The 13,878-nt window shown below is 43.4% G+C and overlaps 1 long non-coding RNA gene across 12 annotated transcripts in view; it reads left to right on the top strand.

Moving 5' to 3' along the window:
* LOC309656451 overlaps positions 1 to 7,115 on the top strand; it is a 73,488-nt gene extending 66,373 nt beyond the window's left edge. For 11 of the 12 annotated variants that reach the window (XR_014261349.1, XR_014261350.1, XR_014261351.1 and 8 more), the window contains one exon: positions 2,099 to 7,115. This is a non-coding gene — a long non-coding RNA (uncharacterized lncRNA). The remainder of the gene's footprint in view (positions 1 to 2,098) is intronic. The other variant, XR_014261355.1, reaches the window with a different exon arrangement.
* Positions 7,116 to 13,878: the final 6,763 nt, after the last annotated feature.

A 13,878-nucleotide genomic window follows, 5' to 3' on the forward strand; every position in this document is an offset into this window, starting at 1 on the left:
AGGACAGGATGGCCGCTGTAGAAAGTGACCTTATCAAGAAGGATGGGGTCACAGAGCTCCAAACCCTTGTGGGGAGCCAGGTACAGGGCGGGTCACAGACTTACCCAAGGTCACCCTCGTTAACGGCAGGGCCAGTCTCCTGCTGTCCTGCTGCACCCCCCAGCCTCCCGGGCCTGCTTTCATCCCTGACCTACTTCTCCCAGGATAATTGAGAAATGAGTGATGGGGGCTGCAGGCTTCTGCTTGCTGTCGAGAGCTGGGTGGCTGTTCATAAACTTTTAAAGCATCTGGACCTTTCTCTAAAACAACAACAAAATCAGTCTCAGGCACGTTGCATTATATAAAAATGGTCTTATTCTTGATACAAATTTATTTCACAAATGCAGAAAAGTGGAACGTACCATTTATACTGAAGAGGAGGAAATGATTGCTCTAAGGAGATTCAAGGTTGCTAAGAAGGGGGTAGGAGAGTTTCCAAAAGGAATCCCACCTCGAGGTGGGACTGGCTTTGTGGGAGGGATGGGATTATGAGCCCCAGCCCTTCCTTCCTGAGATGGAGACCTGAGGGATGGCATGAGGGCAGGTTGTGGCCCCCAAGTCAGGCAGTAGGAAGGGGATGGCATGTGATGTGTCCTAGGACCTGCCTTCAAACCCAGCACCTTGTAGGGGCAGGTTTGTGTCCTGGGGAACTGGCTTTGTCATGTCATGTCATGGGAACCCTGCCAATTTTGTTAAGGACCCGAGGGAGGAAATGCTGCCAGTAAAGGAAGCACCAGACTGCAGGAGGCTCAGCCTCAGCCACGGGGCCTTGGGTTGTCAGTAGCAGAGCCAGAGTCTCTGTCCGTTCGGGTTGCTATAGCAAAATACCACAGACTGGGGGGTTTAAACAACACACATTTATTTCTCACACTTATGGAGGCTGGAGGTCTGAGATCAAGGTGCCAGCAGACTTGGTTCCTGGTGAGGCCTCTCCTCCTGGCTTGCAGACGGCCACCTTCTCGCTGTGTCCTCACAGGGCAGAGAGAGAACACTCTGGTGTCTCTTCCTCTTAAAAGGGCACTAATCTCATCATGGGGGCCTCACCCTCATGACCTCATCTAAACCTAATTTCCGCCCAGAGGCCCCACCCCCTTATACCATCATACTGGGGGTCAGGGCTTCAACATGTGGATTTTGGGGGGACACAGACATTCAGCCCATAACACCTGGGCTCCATGCCTCCCCATCATCTCTTTGTCTCCCTAGTCATTTATGCTGGCCTCTGGGCAGTGCTTCTCAAGGTGTCCATGGTAAGGAACCAGTTTTTTTTTTTTTTCTTTTGGCCGCCCCCCGCTCAGTTTTCAGGATCCTACTTCCCTGACCAGGGATTGAACCCAGAGCCATGGCAGTGAAAGTGCCAAGTCCTAACCACTGGACCACTAGGGAAGTCCCAAGGATCATTTTCGTTATTTACAAGGAAGTATGATGTGTGCTGAGAAAAATGAGATGATTGTATGAAATACAAGCTCATTTCTTTTTTATGATTGGGTTCCATGCCCTAGCATTGCTGTTGAATTGGCATGAATGCCCCTGAATGCTCCTGCTTGCTTTCTGTCTCCATCTCATTCTGGAGCAGGGACCGAGCCTTTGAGGCCCTCCCGCTGCAGACCGCCCTTTCAGTGGCTCTGTTTAGAGCTCCACAGAAAGTACGCCATCAGCCATGGAGAGGTGTTACCTGAAGCTTCCAGAGACAAAATGTCATGAGCCCCAGCTCAGCAAGGTCCTCACTGGGCCTTTTCACCTTTGTTATCTTGGGACGTGTGGGGTCTGTAAGGAGGATGGTAATCTGGTTGCCTCTCTCTCAGTGGCATTCTGAGGTAGCAGAAGCACAGGCCTGAGTCAGAGAGTGGAAGGCAAATCTACCTCCCCCACTTGTGAGCTGTGTGAATTTGGGGTGAGCGATTAACCGGTGTGTGCCTCAGTTTCTCCATCTAGCAAATGGAGGTGATGGTGGCTTCCCCTCAGGGAGCTTCCCCTCAGGGAGGTGAAGATTAAGTGAGACGTGCCTGAACTAGGCACGGTGCCCCATCACTCTTTCTTCCTTCTTCCTCTGAAAAAGGGCCCCAGTGGAGAGGCAGGACTCTGCCCCAGGGGAGAGAGGCGTGCGCTTGACAAGAGCAAAGGGGCCTCTTTCACAAAATCACAGGATGTCCGAAAAGAGGTTCTGAGTCAGCACAACTTCTGGGAATCCAGACAGGGGTGAAGATTTCCCTGGAGAAACTTTCCCCAGCAAGAGCACTGGAGCAAGAAAGGTAGGATGTCAGCTCAACCTCAGACCGGTTGACCAGATGGCTCAAATTTCAAATCCTGCATTCAGATTTTCTGGGGGATGCTGCTCTGACCAGAGAGGAGACTGGCCTCCATGGGATCTAAGATAAATATGATGCATGTGAGCACCAAACAGCTGGTATGTCTGTGGTTTCTGGGTTTCGCTCAGTAAGCCTCAAAAGCACGATCTTGGGGCATTGAGATGAATGTCAGGAGACCTGGGGCCTGACACTCGTCATCAGCAAAGTGGCAGCAGAGGGCCCTGTATTCGTTTCCTCAGGCTGCTATAACAAAGTCCTGCGGACTACGCCGCTTAAACAACAGAAATTTCTTGTGTCACGTTCTGGTGGCTAGAAATCTGAGATCAAGGTGTGGGCAGAGTCGGTTCCTTCTGAGGGCTGTGACAGAAGGGTCTGTTCCAGGCTTCTCCCCTTGGCCTGTGGTTGGCTGTCTTCACCCTGTGTCTTCACATTGTCTTCCCGCTGTACGTGTCTTGTATCCCAATTTCCCCTTCTTATAAGGACACCAGTCATATTGGATTAGGGCCCACCCTAATCATGTCACTTTAAATTAATTACCTCTTTAAAGGCCCTATCTCCAAATACAGTCACATTCTGAGGTCCTGGGGGTGTAGGGATTCAACATATGAATTCTGGGGCCAATTCAGCCCATTAGAGCCCTTTAACCAACTGGTCTCAATTTCACCAGCAGAGAAATAATGGGTGAGCCTGTGGTTTTCCAGATTTCTCCTGATTTTAAGCAGATTAAGGTTCAGCCTAGAATTGTGCATCAACCTACCAAGTGCAGCTGAACGTGTGACTTAGGCCATGTCATCTTTCCAGGTTAAAATTTATTTATAAAGCACAGATAATAAAAATAACATCTATTTACCTCCCTAGGTGTTCTGAGCCTTAAGTTACAGATGCAGGGATGATGCGTTACAAAACCAAACAAATCAGTCCTTAGGACAGGCGACTCAGGCAAATCAACCATCACCACCACAACAAAACAAGCTTTCAAACCCACAAGAGAAGACAAGATTGTAATGCCTTCCTAACAACATTGCTTTATTGACGCAAGGCAAGGAAAACTACATTAAATTCTATTGATTCTCTTTGAGATCTAATAATATGCTTTATTCAGATCTTATTCACATCCCTCTTCTTCCACGGGTCTATCTCAGGAGCTGAAATTGGCCAGTTACAAAACAGAATTGGTTCTGCTGTCATTGGAAGTCACAGAAGCAAACATGTTTTCGAACACAAAATCTACCATGCTTTCTTTGGGAAACAAGGCACAGTTGGGGAAAAAAAAAAAATCTCACTTCTAAACAAAATTGAAAGCATGGCTAACTTGAGATTTATTTGATTACAGTCTTTCTCCGGGCTAATCAGTTTTAGAACCCATTCCTACTGGCACCAATAAAAGATCCAGCAGGAGAGAAGAAGTATCACATCAACTCAGAGAAACAAGGTTGTTCATTTTTTTAAAAAGCATTGAGTTAATGTTTACACTGCTGAGTCAAGTTATTTCTACATATGCTATAGGCTTTGCATCTCCAGAATACGTTAGCATTAAGAGTATGATAAATTGTACCTGACTTACTTGTGAAAAATCATCTTGAGAAAGGTTTTTTCCCCCTGGGAAAATATGGAAATGACACATGGTGTGTACAGCCAGAAACAGCAGAAGGAGAGGCAGGTTTTTAGCTGTCACAGTGGATGGTTAAGAATTTCGGATTTGGGTCAGTGTCATTATGCTCAAGTCACTTCACCTCGAAACCTCATTCTTCATCTCTAGAATAGGTTCCAAACTCAGTGTTTTCTGTAAATATTCAATAGTATAATACATCACAGAGTTCGACATTAACCCTCCCAGAGGCCAATAAGAATCCAATAAATGCCAGCTTCTCTATCATATTATTACAGAAGAATGCTTGCATGCTTTACCTTTCGTCTGTGGAAAAATCACAAGAAGGATTAAGTTTGTTGAAAAGAACGGTGGGTCTTGGGCCCCCTTAGCACATGTTTTCTCCATCCTTTCTAAAAAGTGATGTTAACAAGTTAACAGGTGTTAGGGAGGAGGTGGAGTAACCAGAACCCTCCTACGTTGCTGGTGGGAATGTAAAAGAATGTAGACCTTTTGGAAAACTCTTTGGTGGCGCCTCAAAAGCTAAACAGATATGGCCCAGCAGTTCCACCCCTAGGTATATACTCAGGAGAATTGAAAACATGCATTCATACAAAAACTGGTTCATAAATGTTCACCGCAGGATTATTTGCTGTAGTGGAAAGGTGGAAAGACACAGCTCGAGTGTCTAGCAACTAATGAATGGATAAACAACATATGGAACAGCTATGCCAGGAAATTTTATTTGGCAACAACGGACAGTGAGGTACGGACACAAGCTACAACATGGATAAACCCTGAAAACATGATGCTAATGGAAAGAAACCCGTCACAAAAGGCTACATACAGCATGATTTCATTCATAAGAAACATCCAGAATAAACAGCTCTATAGAGACAGGAAGTAATTAGTGGTTGCCTAGGGCTGGGAGGTTAGGGCAGGAATGGGGAGTGACCACTAATGGACACAGGGTTTCTTTTTGGAAGGATGAAAATTTTCTGGAATTAGAGAGTGATGATGGTCAGACAACTTTGTGAATATTCTCAGAACACTGAACTGTACCTTCTAAAATGGTGAATTTTATGCTTTATGAATTGTATCTGGAAAAAAAAATCAATGAATGCTTAATGTGGAAAATAAGAAAACAAGGAAACAAAAATTGTCATTGTAGCATCCAGAGATAATCACTGCAAATGCTTTGATGTAGATCCTTCCAGACTGATGCAAATATATACATTTAAAAAATAAAATAAAATGGGATCATACCATACATACTGTTGAGTGAAAGGTATTTTTTTTTTTTGTATTACTGTTACTTTTCCCCTCAATATTAAGAAACTGCCTCTCTAAACGTAGGTGGCATCCACCTTGGAGTCTTCTCAAACGTCTTGCCTTTCCACTTTCCTCGGCCAAGCCGTGCTTCTTCTCTTTCCAAAGCTCCTCTTAGGACTTTTCAAGCGAATCTGTTCGCCTTGGATCACCAGAGTGCTTTCAGTTGCTTGCTGTCACAGCTTGACCTGTTACAAGCTATTTCATTCATATCCATGATTTCAGTGGAATTGATCCCTAAACCCATATTTCTACCTTGACCTCTATTCTATACATTAGTCCTGCATCTCCAAATGCCTACTGGAAATTCCCACTTGAACATTCATCACTGACATTATCATAAGACTAAACTCGAACTCATTATACTTTTCAATACCCCAGCCAGGGACAGCGGAAGATTTGAATTTTGAAATGGACGTTCATGCCCACACTTGACCTTTCTCATTCAAGTCAAGCTTTTTAGAAACTGTGGAAACCTACTCTGGCTAACTTAGAAAAGGTAGGTATGGAGGGAGATGGGGTAGCTCACACAATAGGCAGGGGGGAAGACCGGGGAACCAGATTTGGAAAAAAGGCAGGAAAATGGCATTCCAGGGGGCTGCACGGCAGTGACCACAGCCAGGTCGGCCCCTGAGCGAGGTCTGGGCCGATGCCAGCTGCTGGTACAGGCATCCCTGCCGCTGCTGCCTGGGATGCTGATGGTCCCGCGTCTCTCTAGCAATTGCTCAGAGCGAAGAGAGCAGTCAGATATGGGACAGTGTAAAGAAAAACAAGCGCCTATCCACTTAGTCTTGGTTTCCTCAAACCCAGAAAAATGGAGATCATTTTCCTAACCACCTCATGGGATTGTAAGAAGGTCAGCTGGTATTTTGGAAGATACTTTGTAAGCCACGAGCCCCTCCACAAGTGTGGGTTGTTTCTACTAAGAAGTGAGGTTTTCCTTCCAATCTCTGTTCTCTTCCTGACGGTGTACCTCTCTTCCCCCTCAGGGTTTCCGTATCCCCTCATGACCCCCATATCCCCTCACTACCTCCTGTTGGCTGAAAAAAATGCACAACATGAGAATTGTGAGTTAAGTTTTATTTGGGGCAAAATGAGGACTATAGCCCGGGAGACGGCATTTCAGATAGCTCTGAGAAACCGCTCCAAAGAGCTAGTGGGGGAAGGTCAGTATAGATGTGATTTTGGTGAAGGGGGAGTACATGCAATCAAGCACATATTTTTTTTGTAGAAGGTTTCTGCTAGTCACGAGGAGCAGACGTCACCATGAAGGATTTTAGTGCTTTTCTAGATATGAGGAGATGCAAGAACTGGGCTCAGAAAATCTTCACCTGAAAATACCTATCTGAAGATCTGTTCTGCCAGTTTTCTCCAGAGCACAGAGTGCCTCATTTCTGATCTTCACCCTGAGCTCCTTTCAGGGGGCGTTGAAGGTCAGCAGCTGCAGCGGCTCATAATTGAATCCTCGTAGAGGTAGATGGCAAGTGCCAATTTGTAGGTGACGCTCCAGATCCCCTCACGACCCCCATGTCTAAGCCACACGGTCTTGCTTATTATTCCTTCTTCCTCCCACCTGCCCCTTCTCAATATCATTGGCCCTTAGAATTCAGTTGCAACAATGGAAACCGATCGTTCCCAAGCTTGATGATACATCGGACTCACCTGGGGCAGTATTTCTGCTTCAGAGGAGCTGTGAGGAGACCTCCGAAGCCGTATTCTCAACAAGCTACTGAGGAGATTACAGCAGGAACAGACCCACCAACCCACCCACTGAAATCTACAAACTGAGTTTGTTACATGGAGCGCTAGTCCTCTGAAAAAGGGTTCTATATTGAAATGTTTGTAAAGTGCAGCCTACGAGGTCTCCCTCCAGAGATTCACAATTGAAGAGGTCCTGCACAAGCTCAAGAGGTTGAGCTTGTGAGAGCCTCAAGGTGTCGCTTGTTATGCTAACGAGGTGACTTTTGGAAGCACCTGAGGATGGGGGCTGGTTGCCACGGAGCCAACCCTGTGATTGGAGGGTTGCACCTTTGAGTCCCACCCCCACATCCAGTGGAGAGGGGCTGATGACCAATGATGTAATCACTTACGCCTACGTAAGGAAGCCTCCGTAAAAAATCAAAAGTGTGGGGTTCTGAGAGCTTCTGGGTTGGTGAACACATGGAGCTGCCGGAACAGTGGTGCCTGGAGAGAACATGGAACCTCCCAGCCCCTTCCCACTGCCTTGCCCTATGCATCTCTTCCGTCTGGCTGTTCCTGAGTTACATCCTCTCGTAATAAACTGGTGATCCGGTAAGTAAAATGTTTCTCTGAGTTCTGTGAGCTGCTCTAGCAAAGTACTCGAACCTGAGAAGGTTGTAGCAACCTCTGATGTATAGCCAGTTGGTCAGAAGCATAGACGGTAACCTGGACTTGTGCCTGGGGTCTGAGTGGGGGGCCGGGGTGGTCTCCTAGGACTGAGCCCCTCACCTGTGGGATCTGATGCCGTCTGGGTAGGCACTGTGGACACCCAGCTGGTGTCCCGAGAATCGCTTGTTGGTGTGGGATCCCCTCCCCACATTGGATTTGGTACTAGAACCCATTCAGTCCCATAACATCTGTTAAAATTCTACCAAGAGAATATTCTGAGACGTATACTAACACTTTGGGGAAACCCTGGCCTATGGAATCAATCTGGAATTCCTTACTCTGGTTTCCAAGGTTTTTGACCACTTGGCTGCAAGCTTCATTTCCTCCCATGCCTCTCTATATACAGTCAGCCAGGGGATTGGTTCCAGGACCCCCGCGGATACCCAAATCCTCGGATGCTCAAGTCCCTTATATAAAATGGCCTAGTATTTGCATATAACTCACCTAATACAATTAATACCTAATACAATGTAAATGCAATGTAAATAGTTGCCAGGCATGGGGCAAATTGAAGTTTTGCTTTTTGGAACTTTCTGGAATTTTTTTTTCCCGAATGTTTTCTACTGGTGGTTAGAGGAACTGCGTATCCAGAGCCCCTGGAACTTATCCTGCCTCTGCAGTTGTGCTGGGTTGATGTCCTGCCTCCTCATCTACCCCCTACAAGCAGTAACCATGTGCTAGGTACTTTTAGTCCCCTTTCCTGGTGCAGGGCCCTCTGAGGTGGGGGCCTGGTAAATAGCTGTCGGTTTGCTGAGTGTCTTTTGGGATTTGTGGGTTCGGTTTCTTCTCAGCTGGTGCCTCCCCACCTCCTGGACATCCTGTTTGTGCGGCTCGGGGTCACCCTGGAGGGCGGAGTGCCGGTCAGGGCTGCTGAGTGGCTTACATGACTGTCTAGGGCAACCATGGAAGGGACGGAGGGGAGGTCCGGGAGGAACACAGCCGCTGAGAGGGTCTTGGGAGGGAGTGACCGGCTGAGTATGTGGCCCAAGGAGGTGAGAGTTCTGGGGTCAGTCCCTGCCCTCTAGGGGCCTCAATCCAGCAGCCAAAAAAGAGGGGGCTGAGTCTGAACTCTTCCCCACGCTTGCCCCGCCTCCACCGGTCACTGGGGAACTGGCACTTCCAGTTGCTTCTGTAATGCCTTCCCATTCTCTCCGATGAGAATGCAAGGGGCAGTGATGCTATCACAGGGAAAGCTTTGAATCTGCTCTGACTCATTAAGGGAGCGAATTCACATTGTTATCCGTAGTCACAAGTTACTGGTCATCCATGTCGTGCTCTGAGGTTGGGGCCTTGCCATACTGCCCAGGTCTCCTAGGACTGTGGCTTCCAAACTTTCGTGTGCTTCTGGTTGGCCTGCAGGCTGTGTTCAAACACACCGGGCCTCACCCAGGAGCTGCTAGGTCAGCAGGTCCGGGGCGGGGCTGGAGGTTTTGCATCCCTAACAAGTTTTCCAGGTGATGGTGATGGTGCCGGTCTGGGGAATCACACTCTGAGAACCACTGATTTGGGCATCACGCCCTTCCGGCTTCCCCAGCCCTGCCACCTGCAGCAAATGTCTCCCCACCGAAGTGAGGGGTTTTCAGTGGCTTTCATCATGCTGGGGATAGTCTCACCTCCATTTCAGTGTGTCTCCTCTAATTCTTTTGGTGGACGGATGGACAGTGGAGTGGGGGAGGAAACTAGGGATAAAAAGATAGCCGAGCTCAGTAAATGGTAGAGCCAGTATTTAAACCGTGGTCATTCTGATTACAAAACTCCCTCTGTTAACCACTTTGCTATGTGCTTTTGGAAACCTTTTAACAAAGAACCTGTTGTCGGGTTAAGACACTAGCTACTTCCCCGGCTCTTTCTGACAGTGTGTTGGGGATATTTCAAACGAGATGATTCAATTAAAACACTTAAAACAAGGCCTGACATAGAACAAACATCCAAGACATGTACACAGAAGTACATCCTGTAGCACAGAGATTAGAAGCATAGGCTCTAGATGAGAATGCCTGCCTTTGAATCCTGGCTCTGCCACTTATTAGCTCTTTGGGCAAGTTAGTTAAGCTCTCTGTAACCCAGTCTCCTCATCTGTAAAATGGGGAGGATAATAGTGGTACTTCCAGACTTAGAACGGAGATCAACTGAATTCTTATCTGTAAAATACTTAGGACGGTGTTATCATTTCTGGTTCAATGCTTTTGTGCAAACTAAAGTATAAAGGGCATGGTAAAGGCAACTCAGATAGGCCTGGCCTTTCAACGGGGTTATTCTGAACACTTTACTGAATGTCTAGATGAATGCGAGCTGATGTCACACTCCCTGGACTCAAGTCTTGGCTAAAAACAACTCCTTAGTGAACTGGAACAAACTGCCTCACTTTTTTCATCTGTTCAATGGGGATAACCCTAGTAGTTACTTCACAGGATGGCTTTGTGGACTATATGAGTTAAACTGGACTTTAAAGCATTAGAAGAGTGCCTGGCCTGTACTATGTGTCCAATACGTGTTGGCTGGTATTCACAGAGAGTGGGCAGTACCTGTGGGCCTGACAGCCTTCAATCTGTTTTCCAAAGCACGTCTCCGGTTAGGTCCCTGTCACCTTGCACAGAGGGATAAGCATGTGAGTGAAGACTGTCGTGGCCTTGCTGCCTGTGTCTTGGTTTCATTTGTTACAGGAACCTACCCGTTTTCTTTTTCTTAGGTAGCCATTCTCCCTAAATCCCAAAGGCCCTGGCGGAATTGTTTTTTGAACTGATGTGTCAAATGCACTTAGACCTCAGATGGGTTTTGTATCTTGCAACTAATACATTTTTTATAAATCATCAGCTCTGGTTTCCTTTCAAGCTGCAGAGAGGATATCCTTTTCCTGTTAAGCTGCAGAATGATTTTCCCCCCTTCAAAGTAAAGCATTAACTTCCAGAGCCCTGTAAATCAATTCAAATGTACATATTATTAGAGTAACAAGCTGAAGTTTTTGGAGCTTATATGATACTTTGGAAGCCTGTATTACAAGACTTTACATCGATATTTCAGGTATTCCTAACAGTATCCAAGCAGTGAGCATAACATACAAATACAAAGACCACTGAGCCTTTTCTTCCTTTACCTTTATTTTTTTCATTTTAGAAAATGATAAATTTTCATTTTAGAAAACTTACACAAATAATTTTTTTAAATCACATATTATTCTACCACCCACAGCTAACAACTATTAACAACTTCTTTTTTTCTGTGCATGTGTATAAATATTTTTTTAAAGAATGTGATCAGGCCAATGGGTGACACATCGTCTATAACTTTTTAAAGGCGTAGGAGGTTGTTTATGTCAGTATAGTTTTGGACATGCTGCAATTTGTCTGTAGTTACACACAATGACCATTAAACTAACTTTATAAAAATAAATGAGTTTCTGAAATTAAAAAAGTATGATCAGGCTGAACATTGCTATTTAATAGCAAATATATTGTGAACATTTCTCCATGCTATAAACATTTTTTTACATTACTAAAATGTTTAAAAAATAACTTCTATTTTTATTGCAAAAGCAACACATGTTCATTACAGGAAAATTAATTGAGGTAAAAAACAGGAAGAAAAATTTAAAGTACCCGTAATCTCACCATTCAAAGGTAGCTATCAATAGTTGGGTGCATGTCCTCTTAGACTTTTTTTTGAGTTCAATTATTAAAAAAACCAAAAGATCCTAAAGTACCTATTGTTCTGTGACCTGCCTTTTTCAATCAATTGACTGTTGATCTCTGTGTACACCACTGAAAATGGCTGTGTGGTATTCTTTTTTTTTTTTTTTCTTGAAGTATAGTTGTGTTAATTTCTGCTGTACAGCAAAGTGATTCAGTTATACACACATATATATATGCATTCTTTTTCATATTCTTTCCATTATGGTTTATCACAGGATATTGAATATAGTTCCTTGTGCTATACAGTACGACTTGTTGTTCATCCATTCTACATATACTAGTTTGCATCTGCTAATCCCAAACTCCCAATCCATCCCTTCCCCACCTCTCTCCCCCTTGGCAACCACAAGTCTGTTCTCTATGTCCATGATTCTGTTTCTGGTTTGTAAATAAGTTCATTTGTATCATGTTTTAGATTCCACATATAAATGATATCATACGGTATTGTCTTTCTCTTTCTGACTGACTTGGTATGATAATCTCTAGGTCCATCCATGTTGCTGCAAATGGCATTATTTCATTCTTTTTTATGACTGAGTAGTATTCCATTGTATATATTACCACATTTTCTTTACCCATTCATCTGCTGATGGACGTTTAGGTTGTTTCCATGTCTTGGCTCTTGTGAATAGTGCTGCTATGAACATAGGGGTGCATGTATCTTTTTGAGTTATAGTGTTGTCTGGATATATGCCCAGGAGTGGGATTGCTGGGTCATATGGTAGTTCTATTTTTAGTTTTTTGAGGAACCTCCATACTGTTTCCCATAGTGGCTGCACCAATTTACATTCCCACCAACCATATAGGAGGGTTCCCTTTTCTCCACACCTTCTCCAGCATTTGTTATTTGTAAATTTTTTAATGATGGCCATTCTGACTGGTGTAAGGTGGTACCTCATTGTAGTTTTGATTTGCATTTCTCTAATAATTAACGGTGTTGAGCATCTTTTCATGTGCGTGTTGGCCAACTGTATGTATGTCTTTGGAGAAATGTCTATTTAGGTCTTCTGCCCATTTTTCAATTGGGTTGTTTTCTTGTTGTTGAGTTGTATTTTGGAAATTAAGCCCTTGTTTGTCACATCATTTGCAAATATTTTCTCCCATTTTGTAGGTTGTCTTTTCATTTTGTTTATGGTTCCTTTTGCTGTGCAAAAGCTTGTAAGTTTGATTAGGTCCCATTTGTTTATTTTTGCCTCTATTTCTACTGCCTTGGGAGACTGACCTAAGAAAACATTGGTATGATTTATGTCAGAGAATGTTTTGCCTGTGTTCTCTTCTAGGAGTTTTATGGTGTTGTGTCTTATATTTAAGTCTTTAATTCAGAAAATGGCTGTACGGTATTCTGATTTAAGAATGTATTATGGTTTAAACTATTGTTGACATGTAAATCATTTTAATTTTTAAAAATATTAAACAATGTGGTGATGAACACCCTGCAGCTTGATCTTTGGGCAGATCTTTATTTCTTCCAGATAAATTCCTTCAAGTAAAATTGCCGGGTCAAAAGTTTTAAACAAATTTGATATTTATTGACAAACTGTCCTCAGAAATATTGTACCAGTTAACATGCCTATTAGTAGTAACTAACAGTTCCCTTCATCATAAAAAAACACTGTTGCTACCTTTCTTTCAATATTTTCCAACTGAATAACCAAAATTTTCTTACTACTGTTTTAATTTGCATTTCTTGGTTTAATTTTAGCATTTTAATGTTTATTGGACATTTGATTTATAAGAGTTGGATATATGATAGGTATCTTCTTTCTTAAAAGATTTATCCTGCAAATGTTTTTCTCATTTTGTCACTTGCTGTTTACCTTTGTAAAACTTTTGAAGTATGATTTAAAATTTTTAATCAATTTTTACTTGATCATTTCTTCCTATGGCATCATGTTTGAGAAATCCTTTCTCTCCTCAAGCTTATATAAATATTAATTACAAATTTTCTAGTATTTTTATATAATTTATATAATATATAAAATTTATATATTAGATAATATAAAAATTTATATAATACATAATTTATATAATTATTTTATTATTTTCTAGTATTTTTATTATTTATTATTTAAATCCTTGAAATATCTGGAATTAATTGTCACACAGAGAGTAAGAGGGTCCAACTTAACTATAATTTTTTTAACAGCTTTATTGAGCTATAATTCACACACTATAAAACTTGCCCTTTTAAGTTATACAAGTCAGTGGTTTTTAATATGTTCAGAGTTGCACAACCATCACCACTGTCTGATTTTAGACCATAGTCATCATTCCAAAGGGAAACCCTGCACCCATGAGCGGTCACTTCCCATTACTGCTCCCCATCCTGGCCCTAGGCAACCGCTAATTACTTTCCGTCTCTATGGACTTGCCTAATCTGGACATTTCATATAAATGGAATCATAGTATATGTGGCCTTTGTATCTAGTTTCTTTCACTTAGCATAATGTTCTCAGGGTTCATCCATGTTAGCATGTATCAGTACTTCATTTTCTTTAATTGCCGAATAATATTC

Source organism: Balaenoptera physalus (assembly GCF_965194825.1).
Source record: "Balaenoptera physalus genome assembly, chromosome: 2".
NCBI lineage: Eukaryota > Metazoa > Chordata > Mammalia > Artiodactyla > Balaenopteridae > Balaenoptera > Balaenoptera physalus.